The sequence below is a fragment of the Bos taurus genome, chromosome 28, assembly GCF_002263795.3.
Source record: "Bos taurus isolate L1 Dominette 01449 registration number 42190680 breed Hereford chromosome 28, ARS-UCD2.0, whole genome shotgun sequence".
Classification (NCBI taxonomy): Eukaryota; Metazoa; Chordata; class Mammalia; order Artiodactyla; family Bovidae; genus Bos; species Bos taurus.
In genome coordinates this window covers 34,792,937-34,817,656 of record NC_037355.1, presented here as the reverse complement: position 1 = coordinate 34,817,656, position 24,720 = coordinate 34,792,937, and the positions used below count along the sequence as shown (strand labels likewise).

Here is a 24,720-nt window from a genome sequence, read left to right as displayed (position 1 = left end):
CAATGCAAAAGACCCAGGTTTGATCCCTGGGTCAGGAAGACCCCCTGGAGAAGGGCATGGCAACCTACTCCAGTATTCTTGCCTGGAGAATCCCCATGGACAGAGAAGCCTGGCAGGCTACAGTTCATGGGGTCACAAAGAGTCAGACACGACTGAATGACTTTCACTTTACTAATGAACTGACCCACAGGGTGGCCTTGGCTGTGAAACCCAACTCCACTCTTTAGCCGATCTGAAAACCCTGCTGAGGCCCAGGTACCTTGTTTCTGAAATGGGGTGAAAGTTCCCTTCAACCTGGCATAGAGATCTGCCCCTGTCAGACCACTTGAGCAATGTTCCAGAGGATTCTTTTCTAGAACCACCCTTTCCCAGCCAGTGGAGAATTCCCCATGATGTTCCAATGGCATTTAAAAGTCGATATGAATAAAGACAGGCCTGCTGCAAAAGCCCCACTCTCTGCAAATCTGTGGGTCAAATTTCAAGCCTTTGTCACATGAGAGGATACAAGGCTGTGACCTACCCTGGACATAGTGATCTGGTGGCTGAGACCCTCTGCTTTCCAAATATAAACCTGCTTGTTTTATTTTTGCTGACAGCTGAACGAAAAAAAAAAAAAAAGATGTGGAAGTCCTTCCCTTTCTGGCTCCAGTCAACAGAGGAGAGAAGGGCTTGGAGCCCCAGCTGGCATGGGAGGAAGATAAATAAGAAAAAACAAAACATGTCCTCATGCTACAGTGGAATGTTTAAAAAACAGGTGAAAAGCACAAGGTCGGGGCAGATTTCATTTTCTATAATTTTAGCAGGATCAGGGAGGAGGCAAGATGCTGCCGACTCAACAGTTTTGGGGGAATCAGTTTTGGAGGGAACTCATTTTTTTTGGTGGGGGAGGGAGGGGGGGTGTCTTAACAGCCAAAGGCGCTGTGGTTTCCTTTCCAGGGAACACACTGGTTTCCCTGGCAACAAGAAGTCCAGCCTCCAAAGTTCTGCCGCGAGACCAAGGCTTGGCCTGGGATGCTCCCGACTATTACCCACGGCCAAGGTCTCACCATCCCACTCTCCCAGGCAGCGAGCTGGGTGGGAGAGGGGCAAAAATGTCAGCTCTGCAAAAATGTGGGCACCAGCCCCCATCTCTCCCCCCTGCACTCATGCAAGCAGCTACTCATCCCTGGATCACTGCTTTCCAGGGCTTTATGGCTGAGCAGGTGAAAAAAAAATGCTAGCAACAGCTTGGAAACAAGCCTGCATTTGACAGCACCTGGGGACCTTGTGGGAACAGTAAAGTCTCTGGGGCGGGCGGCCAGTGGCCCAGCAAGGCTGGGTCTCGTGTCTAGCATGCTTTAGCCTCGTGTGGCTGGCACAGGGGGACAGCATGGGAAGACAGAAGGTCTGAATTTCTGAAGTCACCTCCCTCTATCCAGGCTCGCTCATGTGGCTCCAGAGGCGTCTTGTGGATTTTTAGAGCCCAGTTTCCCAGAGAGAAATATTTAAATGTCTGGCCTGGGAAGATGCGATTCCTGCAGCAGGTGTGGGGGGCGGGGGTGTGAGTGGGAGGAGGAGAGGAGAGGAGGCAGAAAGGGGCCAGTGACGGAATCTGCAGAGCGCTGATCCCGGGCGCGCTGTGCTAAGTGCTCCACACGCTCTGTGTCTAACTCTCTCTCCAGTTGCCAGGGGAAGCAGGCACAATTATTCCCGGCTGGAGGGAATGAAGGGGTCAAGTGACCTGCACAAGGCCACCCAGTAAGTGAGTGGCAGAGCCATGAGTCACACCTGTCAGTCTTGACCCTCTTCTCAGGAGAGGGGTGGATGGAATGACAAGGGCAGGGAGGGGAGAGTCGCTCTGGCTAGTGCTTTACTCCCCTTGTGGTGAAAGGGAGACAGAGGTTCCTAAAATTCTCCCTTGTGCTCCCCTGCTAGTCCCCGCTGTTATCTAAACATTCCCCAGGAAGACAGGCCCCAGAGCAGAGTTATCCGGAGGCTCTGACCCAGAAGGCCCAGTCCCCACACTCCACCTCGAGGCAGATGTAGCACTGGCTGATGTTTCCCGAGGGCCTGACATTGCATCCTTTACAAGCTCTATATCCTTTAAGGCCAGAATGGTCCTATGAAGTAGGTAGTAAGAGTCAATTTCACAGATGAGAAATGGGAGCTCGGTAGCATGTCCAAGTTAGTCAGCAAGAGGCAGCGCTGGAATTCAAGCCCTGGTCAGATGCCAAAATTTAGGTATATCCTTAACTAATGACGATGATAATGATAGCCAAACTTCCCTGAGCTCTCATTATGTGTCTGTCCTGTTTTAAGCACTCTGTGAAGACTCTTGAGAGTCCCTCGGATAGTAAAGAGATTAAACCAGCCAATCCTAAAGGAAAACAACCCTGAATATTCGTTGGAAGGTCTGATGCTGAAGCTCCAATACGTTGGCCACCTGATGCAGAGCCGACTCACTGGAAAAGACCCTGATGCTGGGAAAGATTGAAGGCAGGAGGAGAAGGGGACAACAGAGGACAAGATGGTTGGATGGCATCTAGATTCAATGGACGTGAGTTTGAGCAAATTCTGGGAGACGGTGAAGGACAGGGAAGCCTGCCGTGCTGCAGTCCATGGGGTCGTAAAGAGTCGGACACGACTTAGTGACTGAACAACAATAAGCATTCTACAGATATTTACTTATTTTATTCTCTCAACCATCCTATGAAGTACATGTTACAATTAGCTCCATTTTATAGACCTGAAAACCGAGGCACAGAGCTCTGTAAGCAACATGGCCAGGGGCACACAGTAATCTCTAAGGCCAGGCAGACTCCTGAAATTCATACTAGTGATTCATGCTAATGACTCATACTACGACCTGTTTCTCCAACCACTGGGACATCCTGCCTCCCAGCCTTGAGCTCTTGATTCTGGATGGTTCTGGGACCCTGGAAGGCCAGGCAGCCACTGGGAGCCGGGGCTCTTCCAAGAGAGTGCCTTCTCCCACCCCAGGGAAATGGCAGGCAGGACCTGGACTGTGCTTCCGAGTGTGGATGTGAGTGTGCACGTGTGTGCACCTCAGGCTGGGCAGCATCAGGGCGTGCATGCAGCTGATTTATGACCCTCAGAGAAACAGAATTGCAAAGCTCACTCACAAATCTTCCCTATCGAGGGACTTGTGGCAGGCAGACATGCAGTGAATTCCCAAGAACAGGCAGGCCTCCCTGCAGCCTCTGCTCCTGAGACGAGTCCAGGTGACCTGGCCACCTGTGGGTCAGCTACACAGAGGTCCAGGCCAGTGGTGGCCAGCCAGTGGACAGCCGGCTCAGCCCTGGGAGTGGTCACCGACCTGGGGTGGGGGACCTGTTTCTGTGTATCAGAAATGCTGGCTCCAGAGTGACCTGGCCCCTGAGGAAGCACCCCCAGACACAGGTTACCCATCCTCTACCCTCTGGCAGGTCCACCCCACAGCCAGCCCTTATACTCTGGTCCTCATTGCTCAGAAGTTTGGGATCAGGACCCTTAGCACCTACTGAACTGAAGACACTAGCGAATGTCTCTTGACTCATACCACATGCTTTTGTACTGTACTAAGTTTTCAAGGTTTGTCTCATTTGAGCACATGTCACATGCAGAGGCTGGAGAAGTCTCCTGAAAGTCCCTTGGACAGCAAGGAGATCAAACCAGTCAATCCTAAAGGAAATCAACCCTGAACACTCATTGGAAGGACGGATGCTGAAGCTGAAGCTCCAATACTTTGGCCACCTGATGCAAAGAGCTGACTACATCAGAAAAGACCCTGATGCTGGGAAAGATTGAGGGCAAGAGGAGAAGGGGATGACAGAGGATGAGATGGTTGGATGGCATCACTGACTCAATGGACATGAGTCCAAGCTCCTGGAGATAGTGTGCTGCGATTCATGAAGTCACAAAGAGTTGGCACGGCTTAGCAACTGAATAACAACACACGCAGAGGCAAGGTTCAGAAAAGTGACGTGACTTGAGATGGGATCCTAACGGGAGTAGTCTGATTCCAGAGCCTGTTCAGAGAACCACTCCACCGTGTTGACTTAAATCCTCAAACTCCTTTGCGGTCCCCAGCCTGTGTCCCTGGCACACAAATGCTCAATGCGCTTTCCCCAGAGGGGACAATGGAAGGGGGGCTCCAGGGTCCAGGCTTGGGTCTGGCTGGGATCACTCTACTGGTATTAAACCCCATCCCAGTTCCCACAGCTGTAAACTATGAGATGTTTCCAGCTTCTTTATGCCCAGAACTAGCGGTGCCACACTCTTGAGTCTGGCTCACAGTGACCCTTCTAAACCAGGCCCTGGGGGCTGCCGTGAGGACAGAGCAGTAAAGGGATGCATGCCTTTTTCCCAAACCTGGCTTGGCAACACCCTCCCCAGCAGCAGGCACAGTGGGCGACCGTAGCACACCCCATAGGGTACCCAGCCCTTGGGCCCTCTGTGATCTCCCAGCCAATTCTCTTGATGCCCCACCCCCACAGGTGGGAGGATGGGCAAGGGCAGGGCAAAGAGGCTGCCAAGCAGGTGGCAGTTGAGGGCCAGGGATAGGCCAAATCTTGGTTCTGCCCTAACCTGCTGTGTGACCTAGGCCAGCGTGTAGCTCTTTCTGAGTTTTGTCTTTTCTAGCTGGGAAATGAGTCAGGCATGCCTGTGTGATGGTTGGGTGGATTACATTAAATGAGCATGAGTGAGGGCCTGACCCTTCTGAGAGGTGTCATCCACGCACACACGTGCACACGCAGAGCTGGGAGGACGTCGGGTTACAGGAATCCCCATCCCGGCCTGCGGAGCACGCCAGGCTGCCCTACCCAAGAAGTGTCTCTGGGGCCTGGCACCAGGGTGAGAGTCTCCGCTCCTCCTCCTCCAGCTCAGACTCCTTCAGCCCCAAACCTATAATCCCCAGCTGGGAAAATGACAGCCTTGCCCAGCAGCCGCCCTCGGCCGCCGGGCGGGGAGCCGGGTGGTGGCCATGGTGGTGGCCGGGAGGCGGGTCCGGGACACACAGCCGCCGAGTCAGGGGAGGTCAACGGCGGGGGACAAATGCCGTGGGGACTGTGGGCTCTGGGGTGGCTGGACAATGGATGAGAGGGGAGAAGGGGAAGGGAGGGCACAGGACTGCAGGGCCGGTCTGAGGCTGGCCCTGGGCAGGACAAGGCCCAGGCAGATCAGCAAGGGTTCATGACCCTGGAGCCAGGAGCACAAGGAGGGGGCCTCTGTATAAACTCGAAGGCTGGGGCCCAAGACCCTGAGGCTGGGCTGGCCCCTGGAGGCCGCAAGGCAAGCCCTGCCCACAGGTTGAGGAGCAGCAAACACACTGATTCCTGGCTCTGCCCCAGCCTCCCCTGGAGGGTGGGGGATTCTGCGTTCTGGAATGAGCTCTGGGATCTGGTTTCAGCAGAGTGGCAGGTGGCTGCGTGGGGACCTCTGGATGTCCCCTGTCACAGGGAGGTGCTGGGGTTTCTCCTGCCTGTGCCGCCTTCCCCGCCACTTGGCAGGAGGCAAAACCACAGCAGTGCCATGGACACCATGTCTGCTGAGCTTTGCTGCTCACCACCTGTCTGCTTAGAAGCACATGACCCATTTGTGGGCGGGGCTGCAGGATGGTCAGACCGATCAGCAAGGCTGGGGCCAGCCCCTGAGCACCCGTCCCGGGATCCTCCCCACTGAGAACAGCTGTCAGGGAGCTGAAACCCTGGCGCTCTCTGCCTCCCCTCCAAACCTGCCTGGACAGGGAACTGTCACCAGCCCTGAGCTGCTGGGCTCTCGTCCAGTGTCACGTGGACCCTTGCCCCATCACAGCGGGGAATGAATGGCCTGGCCTCCTGGGACATCCTGCCCCAGGCCATGCTGCCCTGATTCTCCAATCGCCTTGGACAAGTCACATATCTCTCTGGGCCTGGGTTTCCTCATCTGAAATAGGAAGTGGGAGGAGGCTGGACTTGGCAGCAGGCAGGCTGTGAGGGGAGGGCATTCCAGGTGGACGGAATGTCTTGAACAGCAGCTCAGGGGCGGGAGCACATGGGAAACACACCCATGTGGGCTGGGCCAGGAGACTGGGGTTGAGGCTGGATGTGGCCTTAGGGTTAGGGTCAAGGTTGAAACTGGAGTTGGGGTTGGCACTGTCTGAAGGGGAAGTCTCCTGAGGGCACTCAGTGTCCCCCGAGCAGGGACCCTTGGTGGCTGTCCTGATGGCTCTGGATCATGGGATGGGACCAGCTGTGCTGCATGCTCAAGAGGGGAACGGCAGACTTTACTCGAGGCCACCCCAGGGGGCCACCAGGGAGCCCGGAAGAGAAATGGGGGTGCAGCCAGCCTCCCTTGGATCAGCCTGAGCACAGCGATGGCAGGGCCAGGGCCTACCCTATGGTGCTGTGCTTAGAAATCAAGCCCTGGGGTGACAGGCCACGGGGCAAGGGGATGTCCAGGCCTTGAGGAGACAAGGGCCCATCTGGGCATAAGGGTCCCTGGGTCAGGGCCATGGGGAAGGTGCAGCTCAGGCCTGGAGGTCAGGACACGTGCCCAGGGCCTCCCGGGGCACAGGCTGTTCTGGGTCCGGATTCCCCACTGGTGTCCCCACAGCCCCTATCACACCTGTTGTCCTGTGGGGTACCTGGAGACCCTGCCTCCAGTAAGAGGGTTATGCCTAAGGACCGGGGTGATGCCTCAGGGCACACAGGAGTGCTGGGGTGTGCACTGCCTGGAACACTCAGCCATTTCCTTGGGCCATGCCACTGTGGAGGCCAGCAGAGCACCACAGCTGACCTCCTCAGGGGACAGGCCCCTGCCCTCTCCTGGCCCCCAGCTCCTATGTCTGCCCTCCATCTTGACCTCCAGGATGGTGTGAGGCACCTTTAACCCTCCCGTGAAAGGAAGAGATGGACAGGCGGCAGGACAGGTGAATGAGGGGCCAGTCATTGGAGGATGGGGCCTGCCTGCTTCTCCCTGACCAAACACTGGGATCTGAAGCCGGGGGCCTAACAGGAGGGCAGGGAGCACGAGGGCCCGATGCTCCTGGGGCCTGCCCACCCGGCGCGCCTGCTCACCCGCTGCCCGGTCCCACTTGCCACGGCCTCGCCAGCCCCTTCCCTGCCCCCTCGCGGGCCTGAGATGGCTGTCACCATGGCAACCCTGCTCATTCAGCCCGGGATAATGAAGCCAATGTGTTTTTCATTTCCATGAGCTGGAGTGTGGAGCAGAGCGGGGGAGGGGGCTTCCCCCTCCAGCCCCTCCTCTTGGGCGGAGGAAGGCAGGCTGGAGAGTGTGTGGGGGCCTGAGCAGCAGAGGAACAGACACCAGCGGGAGGGGTGGGTGAGACCTGGAGCCACCAAGCTCTCGACCCGCTGCAGCAGCCTTGCAACTGGATAATGCCAGCCAGAACGGCAGACCTCCCTGTCAACACCCAGGCCAGGAGCGGTGGCTTGGAGCCAGGCAAAGGGGGGCTCCATTTCTAGCTGTGTGACCTTGGGCTGGTGATATCACCTCTCTGGTCTTACTTCAGTAGAACCAGCAGCATTTGCTGGGTCCCTTCTGAGTGACTGGTCTGCTGCTGCCCCCAGAGAGTTAGAGAGGACCAGACAGTGCCTCATCCCTCAAGAACCCAAGGTTCCTGGGAGAAGGAGTCTGTAGTGGGCACATTTCTAAGCTGTAAAAATAAGGCCAGTAATTCTTACTCGTTGTTATCTTTGAGTTACGACTGGGAGCGGGCAGGAAGGGGAGGAAATGTGAAGTCGCGCACGGGAACATGCCTGCTGTACATCGTAGGTGTCTTACCATTGCTGACCTCCCTTCTTTTCTCCATCCTGAGTCCCTGGCCCACAACACACAGATAGCAGATGTTTAAGAATTTCTCATATGTGAGTCAGCAGTCACAGCTGCCTGGACGCCTTTTCTTCCCCTTGGCGTCAGGACAGAGACCTGCCCGTTTGGCGGGAGGTGACATCGAGGCCTGAGCAGGGCTGGGGTGGGGGAGAGCAGGGTGGCAGAGCCGTGGCCCTGGGCCAGCACTGTCGGTGGCAGGGCTCATCTGTGGTCCAGACAGGGGAGAGTGGGCGGGGGCAGAGCGTCTGGGAAACCCATGGCCCACAGTCTCTGCCATCACACCCCTCCCCCTCCCCAGCCCCTTTCCAAGGGCAGGAAGCCAAAGGCACTCACGCAGAAAACCCTGGCCTATCTCCTCCACCCCCCCACCCCCACCCTGCGCAATAATTCAATCACCTGGAGGCCAGTGGCCCTCTCTCCTGGCTGGGCTGACAGATTAGAGGGGGAGGGGAGGGAAGCCTGCCTAGGGAGGGGGCGGGGAGACATGGAAAAATCAGAGCAGGGCTTGAAAAATGAAGAAATAAACCTGCCAGGAGGAAGACAGCCTCGACCCGTCCTCCATAAAGCTGTCTTAGGGCCACCAAGGATGCTGGCGGGTGGAGGGGGTCGGAGCTGGCTCCTTCCGGGACCCCTGCCACCCCTGCCCAGCTGGGTTCCAGCCCCCCACTGGTGAGGGGTCAGGGAGGAGGGGGCTGGATGGGCAGGCATGGGGGAGGTGCAGGTGTCGGGAGAACATGGCGGGAACAGGGGCCTTTTGTCGCCCAGGCTGACTGACACCTGAGCGCAGTAGGCACTTGACGTCCAGCCGGCCCTGGGAGGAACGCAGCCCCATGTGCCCGTGGGGAGCTGGCGTCGAGCCGGCCCTCGGAGAAACGCAGCCCCGTGCCTGTGGGCAGCTGGCGTGGAGCCGGCCCTCTGAGGAACGCAGCCCCATGCCCGTGGGCAGCTGGCGTCAAGCCGGCCCTCGGAGGAACGCAGCACTGTGCCCGTGGGCAGCTGGCGTGGAGCCGGCCCTCGGAGGAACGCAACACCGTGCCCGTGGGCAGCTGGCATGGAGCCGGCCCTCGGAGGAACACAGCCCCGTGCCTGTGGGCAGCTGGCGTGGAGCCGGCCCTCGGAGGAACGCAGCACCGTGCCCATGGGCAGCTGGCATCGAGCCGGCCCTCGGAGGAACGCAGCACCGTGCCTGTGGGCAGCTGGCGAGCAGGCCTCAGAGCAGGCTGACTGGCTCGAGGGCGAGATGGAGCCTAGTCCTCCCTTCTGAGCGATGGGAGACAGGCCAGAGTCACACACAGCCCGGGGTGTCCAGGCCAGGCCCCCTTTCACCATGAACTGCAGCGTGGGGGGACCTCTCCTCCCCACCGAGGGGGGAGACCCCCACAGAGTCCCCATGATGTGAGTATGCCAGGCTGGGGCTGAGCAGACCTGTGAAGGGGTTGCAGCCCTGGCCCTCATCTGGGCCCCTCCTCAGGGCCATCAAGAATCATGTTTTTAGGAACACCGAATGACCCTGAAAACTGCTCATGATATAAGTCCAAAGGAGAAGGACAGAAAATTATAAAGTGACCTGAAAGTAATATACCAGGATGTTGACCAGGATAACTCCTGGTTGGAAGGATGATGGGCAGTTTTTGTTTTTCTTCTTCTAACTTTTCTGTGACTTCCAGACTTTCTACAACAAGCATGCATTACTTTTACAGTAAGGAAAAAAAGGACACTATTATAGAGTTTAAAATCAATAAGCCACTTCCACTAAATGCTACTTGTGCTATATTCTCTATGTGAAGGACATCAAAGAAACTCTTGCTGGATTTAGGTGGGTTTGATCCCTGGGTCGGGAAGATTCCCTGGAGAAGGGCATGGCAACCCACTCCAGTATTCTGGAGAATCCCACGGACAGAGGAGCCTGGCAAGTGACCCATCCCTGGGGTTGTAAAGAGTCGGACAGCTGAGAACTGACACTGACACTCGGTGCGGGCACGTGCCCTCCCCCACGCGAGCCTCCACGTGAAGTCACTGCAGGCAAGAGGGAGGGACCAGGGCTGCTCTTTATGTGTTGGGTGGCTTTGGGTGAGTCCTGCGCCTCTCCGTGCACCGCTGTTTTGCTTTTACCCTGCTGGCCTCACTGGATGGATGCTGAGGATTGCTAGGTCCTGGTGTGCTTGAACTAAACTCAGAAGGCTTCGTGAATTCTGGGCACGGGGCTTCTCTGATCAGAGGGGCACTGCTGGGGGCAGAGGGGCAGCTGAGACGCCTCCAAAGACTGGGCAGGCCAGCGCCGGGTGGAGGAGGCGGGCCCAGCAGCGCCAGGAGGCAAGGGGCCAGCTTTCTCCCCCTGTTTACAGTGGAAACACAGACTTGAAAAGGCTTCACTTTTCCACTGTTTTTGTGGCGGTGCTGTGGGGAGCAGGGCTTCCTGAGAGCGAGGCCAGCTTTCCAAGGCCACACCGAGTCCAGCCCTGCACTGGCCTCCGACAGGAAACATCATGTTTTCAATTTACCGGTCCCTGCCAGGCGCTGTGAGCAGGCCCACGCTCCACCAATCAGCTGTACGGAGAGAGCGATTGCAGACCCTGCCGCAGCTGGGAGCCCTCAGCCGGTCAGTGGAGCTCCAGGCCCACAGAGGGACCTCGCTGGATCCCTGAGGGCGCTGCTCCGAGACAGCTCTGGCTGCAGGTCCCCGGCAGTTTGTATGGCTTTAGCAGCAGATGCACCCAATGATCCCACTCCATAAACACCAATCCCTGGCCTTCTGGCTCCCACATCAGTTAGTCCTACCGTCTTGCTGACAGATGGGGAAACTGAGGTCCACAGAGAGAAGAGGTTTCCCAGTGCCATCAGATTATCAGTGAAGAAAGAACACCTCAAATCAGATTGGCAGATTCCCAACTGAGTCCCCTGGCAAAATGGGACTGTCCTGCAGCTGCCCCCCGATCCCACATCCCTCCATGATGGTGACGACAGCTGAGCCCCACCGCACACCTATGAGCCAGGCATCGTGACCACTTTTCAGCCGCAGAACCAGCTCGTGAGCTGTCTGACCTTCCTATCTTACAGATAAGGAAACTGAGTCCTAGAGAAGTTTAGAAACCTCTCTATGGTCATGGGGCTATGACATGGAGCTGGGGGTCTCAGAGTGCACTGCGAAGCTGGCCTTCTCTACCCCTTCCCAAGGACCCCTGGTTCTGTGCCCCCAAGGCCTAGGGAGGTGCCCCAGGTGAGACACACTGATCCTCCCTCTCCACCCGGCTCATCCCTCACCTCCTGCTCATGCTTAGGGAGAGCCAATGGGAGGAACGTTAGACAGAGAGGGAGGTGGGGACCACCCCAGGGAGGGCGGGCCAGAGCAGGAGTTGCCACACCCAGCTCTGCGGGGACAAGCCTCTTCCTGTCTCTGGGCCTCAGTTTCCCCGTCTGGGGCAGGTGGGATCTGCCTGGCTCCTCCAGTCTGTGCATCTGGGGTCTCCAGAACACCACATTTCGGTATCTTTGTGCTGCCTGGTTTCTGTGTAGTCCTCGCCCTCTGCCTCTATTTCTGGATGAACTCTGAACTCTCCAACCTCAGTGCCCAGTGCATTCGGATTTTAAAGCCCAGACGTGCTGTGGGACATCTGAGCTACAAAGGGGCTATCGACGTGACCCCCTTCCCTGCCAGAACCCGGGGGAGCAGGGCTCCCTGACACAATGGATTTGAGGAAAGCTTGGTGAGAAACGACACAGTTGTATTCATCTATAGATCCGTAGCTTCACTAGCTCCTTGACACCCATCAGACGGAGGTGGGATTCAGCCTGGGGGCCTCATCACGCTGCTCCTCCTACACCCCTCTCTGGAGCCAATGCCTGGGTGGCCAGGATTGGCTGCGCACACGGTCTTCCCCCAGGGCCACTTCTGTCCACTCTGTCTCAGCCTTCTCCTGCCCTCTCCATGTGTCTGGGCATGGCCTGCAGCTCAGCCCATCCTGGCTGTGAGAACTACCTGAGTAGATGCTGGGAAGGGATCTGGGCCCCGATACACATAGGCCTGACGATGGCTGTGCTGGCAGCTTCAGAAGCCCGGCTAAATCTGGAGAATGCATCTACAATGTGACCCATCCTCCAGGCCCTGGTGAGGAGGCCCCATTCTCCTCATTTTATGATGAAGAGGAAGAGCTTTTGGGGGTCAGGTGCCCTGACCTTACACAGCTCAGGACCTGAAGATTGAAAGATACTTGACTGTCAGAGATGGAACTGACATACCTCCATGAAGCCCCCTCCAATCTTCTTGGTTGGTGGGGGGCTCTTCCCCAGCAAGGCCCAGAGTGAGTGCTCTGTGTCTTGTGTCTGGCTGAGGACTCAGGCTTGAAAGTCAGGTGGAGCCGGGTTCAAATTCTGACCCTAGCTCCCAGGGACTGCACAAGCTATTTAACTTCTTTATCCCACAGTTCACTCATTTGCAAAGCAGACTCTATAAGTATTAAATTAGATAATGCATATAAAGTTCACACAGCTGTCATTAAGACTCCCCCAATACACACACACACACACAGAGAACAATATACCATCATGATTAACAGCAAGGACAAGGACTTAAGTCCTGTTTGGGTGACCCTGGGCAAGTCACTAGCTCTTTTTGCTGATCAAAGTCTATTCTTAAAATTTCTCCTTATTACTCTCCAAGAGATCCCCTTCTCAGCCCCTAAAAAAAGCAGTGGCTTGGGGCTTCAGTGGTAAAGAATCTGCCTGCCAATATAGGAGACGTGGGTTCCATCCCTGGTCCAGGCGGATCCCACATGCCACGGAGCAAGTAAGCTGGTTCGCCACAACTACTGAGCCTGTGCTCTCAAGCCCAGGAGCAGCAAGTACTGAAGCCCGTATGCCCTGGAGCCCGTGCTCAGCAGCAAGAGAGGACACCCCAATGAGAAGCCCGTGCCCCACACCTAGAGGGTGGCCCCCCTCACCAGAACTAGAGACAAGCCTGTGCAGCAATGAAAACCAACACAGCCAAAAAAATAAATAAATAAAATTATGCATATTAATATTTTTTAAAAAACCAGCAGAGTTGTCCTTGGGGCCTGAGGGATTTTCTGACTACTCCCTGATTCTTTGTGTCCTTTTCCACACTCACAGCCCACCGAGCTCCAGCCACTTCTCAGAAGCTCCATGGCCCAGGCCCTCTCTGGGGGAGCCAGGCAGGCCCGGTGCCACTGGCTTTTCAGAAAGCCCAGCATCAGCCCCCGCTGGAGACATCGTGGTGTTTCCAGTTAGCTCATTCTTGGTGCAGAGGCGGCATGTTTGAGAAAATCATATTGCATTGAGATTAAATGCCTTTAATTCCTATTGAATCTCCCATCTGACTCACTAGCCTCTTCCCCAGGCTGGCCCCGTGGTCATTACCATTTCAACACCTGAATTATCAAACTGCCGGGCACCAAAGGCTGGCAGATAAATTATTTCCGTTACAAAAGACTGATTCAGGGGAAGGGCCCATTCTCTAACCGCTGGGCGTTCATCTTCCCACGGAGCTGGGAAGGTGCCGGAAGGACCTGTGCAAAGATCGATAATGAAAGACTTCAAACGATCTCTCGAAGAGTTTGCACCCTCCTTCTTCTTTGTGTCCAAAAAGATGCTCCAGAGGCTTTGGGAACCACAGGGACAGTAAGGGCTGATAGGGGTGAGCCCGGGGAGGCAGGACAGGGTGGAGTCCAGGAGGGTCAGACAACACGAGCCCCACCCTGGCTCTGCCACTTGGAGACTGACTGTTTTCCTGGCCTCCCCCTGCCTCAGTTTCCCCATCCCCAACATGGAGATGACACTTCACAAGACGGTGTTGGGATCAACGGAGATGCTGCCTCGCCTGTGACACTGTCCTTATTATTGCTGTCACAGGGCCCCATGGCTTGGTTGTTCTTTGCTTTTTAGCAACAGAGGTGTGGCATGCAGTCATTGTCCTCTGCTCTGGGGCGTGCACTGAACACCATGTACAGGGGCACCCCAGGGAGGCTCCCCCTGCCCTGCAGCTAGGCCCCGAGGGTCTTCACCCACCACATCTCCACTTGGGCAGGTCCCAGAGCGAGCCCTTGGTGGGCACCAGCTATCCAGGATGCTAAGGAATTCTGCTGGGCTGCTCCAGGCTCTGCTCCCTGTCCCCCGGCTGTGCCCCCACCTCTCTGTCCCTGCTGCCTCCTGACCTGGGTTCTCAGTCACTAGGCTGATGCTCGAGTGTGCATCATGTAGCCTTCATTCAATCTACATCTACTGAGCACCTACTATGTGTTCCTTTCCACAACCCTCAAAGGACAGCTACTCTGTGCTGCTCACCCACTTAATGGGTGCACAGTCCTGAGCACACAGTGCCAGGCCTGAGCACACAGTGCCAGGCCTGAGCACACAGCAGAGCCACAGCCCTACTCCATCCAACGGGCCTCCCTGCTGCCTCCCGAGGCAGGAGAGGGCCTGGGTGTGGTAGACTGTCTGTGGGCCTGTGTGCTGGGCACTGGTACAAATGTCACCTCCCCCAACTCCAGGCACAAGCACACTCACACACAGGCATCTATCTATCTAGGGTCCTGCTTTGGACCACACACAACCTAAGGGTATGGCTTTTCCTGCCTCACCCCAGCCCTACCTGAAATCCTTGAAAGCCTTTGACCATCTATTGACTCCATTCAGCCTCCTCCAGGAAGTCTTCCAGAACCCTTACTCAGCAATAAGCCCTTCTGGTGCCAGAGGCACTGGATAGCATTCATTTGTCCTCTGCATGTGTGTCTTGGCCTAGACCGTGGGCCACCTGAGGGCTGCCACGGGGTCTTCTGCTTCCTTATCACCCCAGCAGCTAGGCACAGACCCACACAAGGAGTAGGTGCTTGCTAAATACCAGCACCTTACTGACTGCAGATGGAGAGCTGCGGGGAGGACCAGCCTGTGCAAGGGCCCTCTGCCAGGTGCTGGCGTGAACCAAGGACCCGGCCGGGCTCTGGGCCCAGGGAGGGACAGAGCCACCGGCCCCAGCCCACACCAGGACTGGTGATGCGAGCAGGATGGCAGCGGTCAAAGGATCATAGCCCAGACCCTGAGCCCCAGTTCTGACATCATCCCAGACAGGGGGTGAAGGCCTTGGGGGGGAATAATTCCTCCTCTGCCACCTGCCAGGGCCCAGCCAACTCAAACGAGGTCTTATTAGAGCAAGGGCTGGTTTTTCACCTCTCCTTATTAATTCTCCAGAGCGCCAGTGAGTGGAAAATGGGAGGGAATCTGGGATGGAGAGCCTTGTCGTTTCTGGAGCACGATGCCCTCTGCGTGGATATTCCTGGAAACCTTCCACAGGGCGTCCTTGGCTGGGGCAGGAAGACTTGGGGCAGAGCGGGGGTGGTTGTTTCAGTATAGCAGTGTGGTTCCAAAAGGGCCCAATGTTTGGAGCAGCTAGCTCCCTGGTCCCTGTCCTAAGACAGCCCTCATCTCTTCCCAGGAGCTGATTTAGGGCTCAAGCCTGGCAGGCCTACCCATCTCAGATGGACTTTTTAAGGAGAGGGGTGGTGGGTGGCTTGGTGTGGCCCAGAGACCAGACCACAAGCCAAGAGGCTTGGTTCTGCACCTGCTTCCCTCTTCTCCCTGGCCAGGCATGTTCCACCCGGGGCCTCAGTTTCCCCAGCTATAAAAAAGAAAGGGTTCCACAGGGCCCTTCTTCTAGTACTGACATTCCAGGTATCCATGTGGGTTAACTAATAAAGCGCCAAGGTCCCTCAGAGGAGCCAGACAACCCCATTCCCCTGCCTCGCTCAGCCAGGACCAGGCTAAGGGGCTAGTTCAGCTCAGGGAAGAGAGTTCAGATCTGCAGATGCCTCTTGATCTAAGGCCTCCTGCAAGGCCCAGGGGAATCGCCACTAAATGGCCCATCGCACCCAGGGAACAGCTTTTCTGTCCCTAGGGCTCTGGGGCTGGCGGGTGGCTGCTGCCCTGAACGCTCTGTGGCCAGAAGGAATGGGGCTGAAACTCACAGATGTGACTTGGGAGCCTGGCAGACGGGACACCAGGAAATGTCCTTCTGATTATCACAGGGTTTTTAAGAGCAGGAAGAGCCTTTACAGATCATCTAAACCCCGGGTTTATTCATGAGAAAACAGCCACACACAGGGACAGGGCTTGTCCAAGTCCACCCAGTGAGGCTGTGATACTGTCCACGGCCTTACCTCTTGGCCAGCTTCCTGTGACCAGCATCCGTGTGTTCCAGACTGGCCTGACTGCAGGTGTTATATGGGTTATTGGTTAGAAATTCAGAGTCCAAAACCCAACTCTAACTCACAGAATCAGACTCCAAGAGAGAGGCCTAAGAACAGGCATTTAAACAAGTGCCCCCTGGCCTGTGTGTGTTGGTGCTTTGGAGAAGAGCCATATTGAAGTGTCATCCTGACAGTTCCCACCCCAGAGCTCCAGAGAGGACTCAGAAGGCCAGCATCGCTGGAGAAGGGAAGTATCTAGGTCCTGCATCTAACAGGCGCCAACCTCAAGCAGATGGTCCAGTGCTGAGGGGTGGGGGCGTCTCTCTCAGGGCATCTATTTACAGTCAACAGGGAAGCCTGCCATTGCTGCATTCCAGCCCCGCAGCATCCCTGCAGGCGAGTGGGTTTCTCCCCACTTATAGATGAGGAAACAGAGGGAACCAGTGACAAAGTAACTTGTCTAGACTCACCCACTTGATCAGGTAGAGCAGGGATTTGAGCCCCAAAGTGTCTGTCCCAGGTGGTGCTAGTGGTAAAGAACCTGCCTGCCAGGGCAGGAGACATAAGAGACTCAGGTTTCACCCCTGGGTTGGGAAGATCCCCTGGAGAAGGAAATGGCAACCCACTCCAGTATTCAGCCTGGAGAATCCCATGGACAGAGAAGCCTGGCGGGCTACAGTCCATAGGGTTGCAAAGAGTCGGACACGGCTGAGCGACTTTCCACGTGTCTGTCCTGCTTAGGTGCACGTCCTACTGTGTGCTGTATGCACAGACACCAGTCGGCCCACGGGTGGTGAGCTCTCCAGCAGCAGAGGTGGGCAAGCAGCCACTGGAGGATCTTGGCAGGCAGGGATGACCTTGAACAACCTTCCTGGAGCTGTGACTGGGGAGAAAATAAGCTGGATAAAGGGTGCAAGAGTGTTCCTTGTGTTTCTTCCACACATAAGGAAAATGGTCCAGATTATTTCCAGGTTCTAGTTCACTACAGTCCTCTTGGCTCAGTCATCAGAGCTGCCAGGCAGGGGACAACTAGGGGCCTCAGCTGAGGGCATTTGTTGGGGGTGGGAACAGGGGGGTGAAGGGGGTTAGCTCAGCCAGACAGTGACAAGGGTGGGGGATGACTCGGGTGGGGAAGGGAGCGCAGCAGGGACCACCTGGGGAGGGCTGTCCCATGCTAGACCGTCCACCGACCGAAGCGTGGGCCAGACGGAGAGGCACCGGGGAGCATTCCACGGAGGCTACGAAGCAGAGATGCTCCCACACGAACTGAAACAGGCCCCCAAGGACGCCTCAGGATGGCAACGAAGGGTCCCAAACAGCGTGAGGCAACACGCGCCACTTCCCGAACTGGAAGTGAAGAAGGGCGACGAGCACTTGACAGGGGAGACAGGGGAGACAGGGAGGGGCTCCCGCACGCCCCCTGCTCTCCAGTAACCAGAGGAGTATGGCAGACAGGGGCTGGTGCTCCCCAGTCAGCTCTCTAGGGGCGTTCTGTGGTCCTCATAATCTGGGGACTCTAGAAGTTTCCCTGAGCTCCGTCCACACAGCAGCCACGGCAGACCGACAGCTGTGGGACCACACTGAGGTGACTGCCTCCTCCCCACACCCCCACTGGCCATGGCTCAGAGTGGACACATCTGACAAATAGACGCGATGGTCAGGGAGCCGGGGCTGAAAGGGCGCATATGCACCAAGCAGCGCACGATACTATTCCTCACAACCTGGGCACAGCCTCAGAGTCCTTGACACAGCCTGCCCAACACATTCAAAACCGGCACGCCGGACAAAACCTCCTTGCCATCTCCCGAGGAAGCTGAGGGCACACAGCCCCGGTGCCTGCTGGCTTCCTGCTGCCGTTTAGCACTGGCATACCAGGACCTTGGGCTTCCCAGGTGGCGCTAGTGGTAAAGAACCTGCCTGCTAATATGGGAGACAAAAGGACTCGGATTCGATCCCTGGGTGGGGAAGATCCCCTGGAGGAGAGCATGGCAACCCACTCCAGTAATTTTGCCTGGGAAATCCCATGGACAGAGGAGCTTGGCGGGCTACAATCCATGGGGTTGCACAGAGTCGGACTCGACTGAAGCAACTTAGCATGCATCCCAGGACCTTGTGGACGTGGTTCAGAGCTTCCCTGAGTCTCCAAGGGGCATTCACTCCAGCAGGGAGGGGGCAGGGGTCCCACAGAGGGAGGATGAGCCAGCACCTGAAACTCCTGACTTTCTGCCACAGCACCAGAGTGGAGGCAAACAAGAGTGCACCTGTCAACTGAGCAGGCAGCAAAGTGCAGCTGCCAGGGCCGTGGGTGACAAAGAGGAAAGTCAGCTCCAGACGGTGGGGCTGGAGCCCCTCCGGGTGGGCAGGGGCAGGGCCAGGCTCCAGGGAGACAACTCCCTTCTCCCAGCTCCTGTGCCTGGAGCTGGCCCTGCTCCACCGTCTCCTGACCCTGTGGGGAACCTCTGGGTTCACAGGTACACCCGCTGGGCGCCTCTGCAATTCAGACTGCATCCTGGATGATGTGGGAGGGGGTGGACGACAGGGGCGTCCTCCCTTCCTGGGCTCCAAACCCCAACCCTGTTTTCTAGAGAGGGTGGAAAGAAGCTGGGGGTGACGGGGGCAGGGACTGGCCCCTATTGTGGCATAGCCTGTGAGAGGCACCTCAGTCTGGGGCTGTTTGGGGATGAGGTGGGGAAGCTCACAATTGCTGAACCCCTTTTGGGGGGAATGGAACCCTCATAATTTCTCTCCTAGCCTTACTGAGGTTCAGTCACTTGGGTATGGGCTACAGTCTTGCCTGATTCGATTTACCTTTCTGACCAGTGCGACGTGCCCAGTTCTTTATTCTGAACAGCAGGACGGCAGCAGCCTTGTCTTACAGAGAGCACACTGGCTTTGCAAACTCTCATCTGCAAAACTTCCTTCCCCTGCTTCAGTTTCCCCCCGTGTGAACCAGAAAACCGGGGTCACCAAGGCTGCACATGGTCAACTACGGCAGCTAAGAACCACACATGGCCACTAACCACCGAAGTCTGAAACGTCTTCTCCGCATTAGATACACAACAGCCTTCGAAGACTGAGCATGAGAAAAGAGTATAAAACATCCAATATGCTATTATCCCAACATGTAATGAATACAAAATAAAAGATGATGTGCCCAGCGGTCTGCTGAGCACCCTGCAGGGCATCAGAGCAGAAGGAGAGGGTGGAGAGCTTAGGGTGGAAACAACCAGGGCCTCTGAGGACTGGAGGCCTTGAAGTCCCCGGGGGACCAGGCCATGTCCATCCCTAGGCGGGGGGGGGCGGGGGGAAGGGCAGCTTGAGGAAGGCTCCGAAAAGGTCCAGCTCTACAGCAACAGGGCCAAGGGCTCTGGAGGCAGGAGCAAGCGCAGAGGAAAGGTGCAGCCTGGCGACAGGTGATAACGATGGGGAGGGGGCAGCACAGTGGAGCTGCAGCTCAGGACGCTGGCCAGCAGCTAGTGTGTGGTGTGGCCGTGAAAGAGGCTGGGGCCAGACGGTGGCAGCCTTGATGCCAGGCTGAGTCGGCCTGGCACACAGATGGCACTTACAGGAAGACTGGCTGGCCAGGGATGGGGACTCAGAAAGATGCTAAGGGCATCCAGATGAGTGGAAACCACTAGCGCCCATCGCCCACCTCACAGGTCACAGATACCCTCCAGGCCTGCAGTTCTCCAGGAGCCCACCCTCTGGCTCCTTCTCTCCTCGGAAAAGGACAATTTATTTATTCATGAGCATACACCCGCTCCCGCCAGGCAGCCAGCTCCTGGACACCTCACTTCTAATTATAGCAAGAATTTCATTAGTGCTGGAGGGAAATGCTGGGTTTCCAGCTGCCTCTGCTAGTGGACGCAGGCCTCCCCCCTCTCCCCTGCCCTAGCTTGTGGCCAGGACGTATGCCCAGGACGGCACAGAGGGGCAGCCATGGGGGCAGATCTCAGCCAGGAGATCAGGCTCCATCCCGAGTGGCTGGCACAGTGAGGGTCCATGGGGATGGGATGGTGGTCATCCCCAGCGGGTAGGAGAGGGGGGACTCATCACACATGGCTCAAAGCCTCCAAGCAGCGGGACTGTGGGCTGCTGCCTTGGATACCCTGAAGAGAAAGGTGGGAGGGAGCTGTGTGTTGCCAGAGTTGGGCAAACAGGGGGAAAGGTAGGCGCTTCGGAGCCTGGGAGGTCTCGGTTCTGCGGAGTCCTGGGATGACGGAAGTGATGACGCAGAGCTGGGAGGGAGGCAATGGGGCTGTGGGACTGCCACTGAGAAGAGAGGGGAGCTGGGCAGGGGAGGGGAGCCCGCACAGAGAGAATCAGACAGAAAGACAAAGACACGGAGGGCGGGCAAACAGAGAGACAGACACACACACACACATGAGCTGGATTTGCAGGCCAAGCAGAGAAGTGAAAACACTGGGCCAAGTTGGTCAGGCTGTTCAGAGGACTACCCAAGCAGACCCCTGCCTCCCCCCGGGGGCCTGGCTGCACCCACCCACTCTTAGGACTAGACTCAGGCATTGGCATGGTCAGCAGGGCCCATCTGGCCAGTCTGAATGTGCGGCTGAAGCCAGGCCTCGTGTATGGGAATGGCCTGAGGTGCCAAGGTCTTGCTGGGAGCCGCACACGTGGGTGGGGGCACCCACACACAGGGGGCACTCTCCTTTTCTTGCACACTCACACATATTCACACACTTCACACCCTCATACGTAGCCTAGCTAATCACACACACATCGCCTCACACCGGTTCAGGGGCACACACTGGCACACACACCCCAGCACACCTTCCGTCCCTCCAGGGAACAGGCTCCAAAGCTTCAGAGTCCTGCGTGGACAAGCCCCTTTCTCAGTCTCCGCTGGGGGCCCTGGGAAGGAGCTCCAGGGGGAGAGGTTTTCCTCTCTGCCAGTCCAGCTTCCTCGGTGTCCATCCTGGGGAGCCTCATGCTCTCCCCCAAACTCAGGAAAGCTCTGAGCCCCTCAGTCTGCTGCCCGAGTGCCACAGCTTGCATAGTTTCTAGTGACGAGGAACTCACTACCTCCTCAGAAAGCAGCTTAAAAAAAAGTCTCCAGACAGCTCAGACTCTTGGAAAGTTGAACTTGAGGACACCTCAGTGAGGTTGCCGCCGAGGGGCCTGAGCTCTGCTGGCCAGAGTCTCAGTCAAGACTGTCCTTTCATCATTGGCTTGGAAAGTAACACAGCCAGCCAATCACCCCGGCTTTCACTCTACATTAGAACAGAACCAGAGAATCAGTGTCCTACAGGATCCCCTCCTTGACTGATGACTGCTAATAAAGACCCAAGAAAATCATTCATTCATTTATGCACTCAATTGATAAACCATCAACCAGGCAATGACCATGTGCTGGGGAACTCGGATATGCCCCGGATCGTTTAAAATTCCTTCCTAGTCTGACAACTTGACTTTCGCCCATTTTATAGGTCAAAGGTGAGACCAGGGGGAAGCAGAGACTTGCTTAGAGTCACACTGGGGGCTGATGGTCAAAGGCAGAGCCTCACTGGTGACGCTGCAGGCACTGACCATCTGCCAGCCCCGGGAAGGACGGGAGAAGGCCGCACGTCTGCCACCCCCATCCCCAGCCGTTTCTAGGACACTGAGGTATTGATTACCACCCTCGCCTTGGAACGGTTTTCTTTCCTTTTCTTTTTTCCACCAAGGCTTTCTATCCTCCTCCTTTTTTTTTTTTTAAAGAATAAACTCCAAGCCGCTCCTATGATTAATTACCAGCCGCCTAATGCTCCTCCACCAGCAATTTCTGGAAAGGGAATGAATTACCTTGAAAAACATCCGAAAAGAGAACCCACCGTGAAGGAGAATTTCAAAGGTTACCTCACAATTAGCAATGGGCTCCCCTAGCCTGATCGAGTTGCCGGTAGGTCCTGTGGGGAGGGACAGGCCACCAGCCCTCAGGGGCCACCCACTGGCTCCTGAGAGGGCCACCAGGCGTGGAGGGCTGGACAAAGGCCGCCCGGCAGAAATGGGGTTGTTTCCTGGGCACCCACCTTGGGCCTGCCCTGTGGCTCTGCCCCTGATCTCTAAGGCATCGTGGGCTGCTTAATTCTAAGGTATCTCTCCTGGTTCAAATCCCCACTCCACCACTTACAGCTCGGTAGGTTTCTTAACCGCTCTGAGCCTCCAGAGAATGAGGCATTAAACACACCTCCACATGGGATTACTGAGTGGGGAAATATGCATTTACGGAGCACAGTGCCTGGTCCACAGCCGACTCTCACCCAGCTGTAACACTTGGAATATTCCAGGTTTCTAAGCATCCTCCTAACAGCCCTCTCAGCAATGTTGGTATAATTATCCTCGTTCAGATGAGAATTCTCACGGAAGTGAAAGGACTCGCCCAAGGTCATGAGGAGGATAGGAGGAAGCCAGGATTTCCTATGGCAGGAAGGGAGATCAGAGTCTGCTCCCTGGTTCCAGCGCCTGAGTGAAGCACAGAGGATCCCCAGGGCTTGTCTGAGTGTGGGTACCTGGGAGCACTGGGGTCTCAGGAGAGATGCTGAGAGCAGCGGGGAGACCATCGGGCGGGGCCTCCCACCAGGACGAAGACTCGAGCTCGCCTGGCTGGGCCCCAGAGCCTTGGGACAAAGGGTCCTGGCCCAAGTCAGCATTTCTGAGACAGCCTCTCATCTCTGGGTTGGGAGCCACCGAATAAAGAGGGATTACATGGGTGGCCCTCTGGCACAGGGCCAAGTGTCATCAACCCTGAAAAGCCACTCTGTGATGAGACACGCTGGTGTCGGGGCCGAGGCAGGCCTGGGAGGCTCAGCTTGGGACCCTCGGGATCCAGCTGCTTCTGGGAGCTCCCTGGGGGCCCAAACCGCCTCATCAGGCTGAATGACCACTTGGTGTCCATCCTGGCATGGTTGAGCCCTCAGGGAGGAGGGATGGTGGGAATGGAGGTGTTCAAGAAGCAAGGGAAATGCCAGATCCTGAGCGTTGGCTGTGTCCAGCTGCGCCAGTGCACATGTGGGGTCAGGGGCATGGTGCCCAGCCCTCTTTCATAGGCAGGTAAACTGAGGCACAAAGGAACCACACAGGGTCATGGTGGATGAGAGGCAGGGCCAGGATTTGCATGCAGGCACTTTGACCCCAGAACTGTGGGTGCTCAGGGGACTGTGGGAGAGAGAGGGTGGGGCAGCCATGGCCCACATCTCAGTGAACAGGCTTCTCTGCCCATCTCGCCTCTTGCTGTGTGGCTGCCATGTTGCTTGGCACATGAGGCCCCTGTGCCACGGGGCTGAGTGGTACAGACAGGGCTGCTGAGCTAAGGCTGGGGACGTCAGACCGTCCCTCTTCCTGCGTGCATCTCCCACCCCTGCCGGGCAGCCACTGTAGACACAGGCTAAGCCTAAGAGGCCCCAAGAAGTCCTTTTGAGGAGCAATGAGATCTCAGTGGGGGTGGGGTGGGGGCTGCATCCAGTCCCACCCAGGCTGTGCAGCAGTCAAAGGCCAGGGCGCTGGGGCCAGCACCTCCCCCACTCAGGACACGCCTCCTGCCCCTTCCTCGAGCATCCAGGCCAAGCCGCCCCCACCAGCCCGGCTGCACACCTACCTCAGTGACCTGTGAATCACCAGCGTCCCACGTGCCGGTCAGCAGCTGGCGGTTCCTCCGCCTCACTCCAGCTCCATTCTCCTGCAATGAGAAGGGTGGTCAGGGACCACTCCCAGGAGGGACCCCAGAACTGACCTGCGGCCACAGACCCCCACCCACCTGCTGGAAAGTTCACTGTCGGCTAAATCAAATCATCTCCACTGGACAGATGGGGAATCTGAAGGATGGAGAGGAAAAGGGGCCTAATGCCAAGGGGCCCTAAAAGGCCCCCGACACCCCACAGCTGCCAGTTACTGGCTGTGTGACTGTGGGTAAGCTCCTGGCCGCTCCGGGTTTCAGTTTCCTCACCCGGCAAATGGAATCACAGGGATCTCTCCGAGGGTTTCTGGGAGGATCTAAGGGCCTATGGTGACAAACGCACTTGATATCCATTCATTCACTCAAGAAACATTTAGCGAACACCCTGAGCTGTAAACAGGATCATAGAGCAGCCCTTGTGGGGACTCATAATAGGCAAAGAATCAAACAACACATAATTAAAAGTGGCATCTGCCAGGGTGACACAGCATAGACTCAAGGTTCAGGGCTGTCTCTTTGGGGAAGTAAAGTTGAAGGATGAGCCAGAGAGAGGCAGGCCAAGATGCATGGAACAGTGTTCCAGGCATGGGGAACAGTATATGTGAAGGCTCCAAATAGGGAAAACACCCTGGCTCAGCAGAGTACTTGAGAGAAGGTGGTGTGGTGGAGGAGGGAGGTGGGGAGGTGAGAGGGCCAGAAGGCAGGGCTGACCATCGCAAGGGTGGATGGGAGGGTCTCAGCAGCTGAGCCACGTGAGCCTGGGTCTAGTTTGAGAAGATCCCCCAAGGATGCCAGGAAGAAGGGCTTAGAAGGGACAGGAAGAGGCAGGGAAACCAGTGGGGAGGCTGCCCCTAGAGTCTGGGCAAGAGACAATGGTGTTCAGAGTGGAGGGAGCAGAAGGCAGAAGTGGAAGGATCCCCTGGGGCACTGGGCGGATGAGGACCCCAGACTCTGTCCCCCCAATGCAGTGGGTTCACCTGCCCCATTTCCACAATGGGCCAGCCATATTGCCCTCTCCTCCCCACCCACAGGGCCCCTCAA

The 24,720-nt window shown here is 56.8% G+C and overlaps 1 protein-coding gene across 4 annotated transcripts in view; it reads right to left on the bottom strand.

The window, feature by feature from the left end:
- ZMIZ1 (zinc finger MIZ-type containing 1) overlaps positions 1 to 23,682 on the bottom strand; it is a 151,151-nt gene extending 127,469 nt beyond the window's left edge. For all 4 annotated transcript variants that reach the window (XM_024986921.2, XM_024986917.2, XM_024986919.2 and 1 more), the window contains exon 1: positions 23,602 to 23,682. The gene's annotated coding sequence lies outside the window, so the exon portion shown is untranslated. The remainder of the gene's footprint in view (positions 1 to 23,601) is intronic.
- Positions 23,683 to 24,720: the final 1,038 nt, after the last annotated feature.